The following is a 214-nucleotide window of genomic DNA, read 5'->3' as shown; positions in this document are numbered from 1 at the left end:
TCAATTAAACGTCACAGTTATTAGATCAACATAATCTTTTCAATTTACAACCCCTCAACTGCCCTAATATAGTTACCGAAGTAGTTTTATCTGAAGAAACACGAGGACGTCCGCACAACCTTCTGGAGCTTCTGCTCAGCTGCTTTGTTTGTTTACGTCTGGGCGTCGAGGCCATAGAAAACGGACGGCCAAGGGGGACACTACCTAATATTTG

General features: G+C 43.5%; 1 protein-coding gene across 2 annotated transcripts in view; it reads right to left on the bottom strand.

Annotated features, from left to right (window-relative positions):
* Window positions 1–183, bottom strand: part of LOC119586338 (sericin-2-like) — a gene marked incomplete in the record, with an annotated part of 8,722 nt that extends 8,539 nt beyond the window's left edge. For both annotated transcript variants that reach the window (XM_037935051.1, XM_037935052.1), the window contains 1 exon segment: window positions 77–183.
* Between the last annotated feature and the right edge of the window lie 31 nt (window positions 184–214).

The sequence above is a fragment of the Penaeus monodon genome, chromosome 21 (assembly GCF_015228065.2).
Source record: "Penaeus monodon isolate SGIC_2016 chromosome 21, NSTDA_Pmon_1, whole genome shotgun sequence".
Lineage (NCBI taxonomy): Eukaryota > Metazoa > Arthropoda > Malacostraca > Decapoda > Penaeidae > Penaeus > Penaeus monodon.
This window is presented reverse-complemented; position numbering and strand designations above follow the sequence as displayed.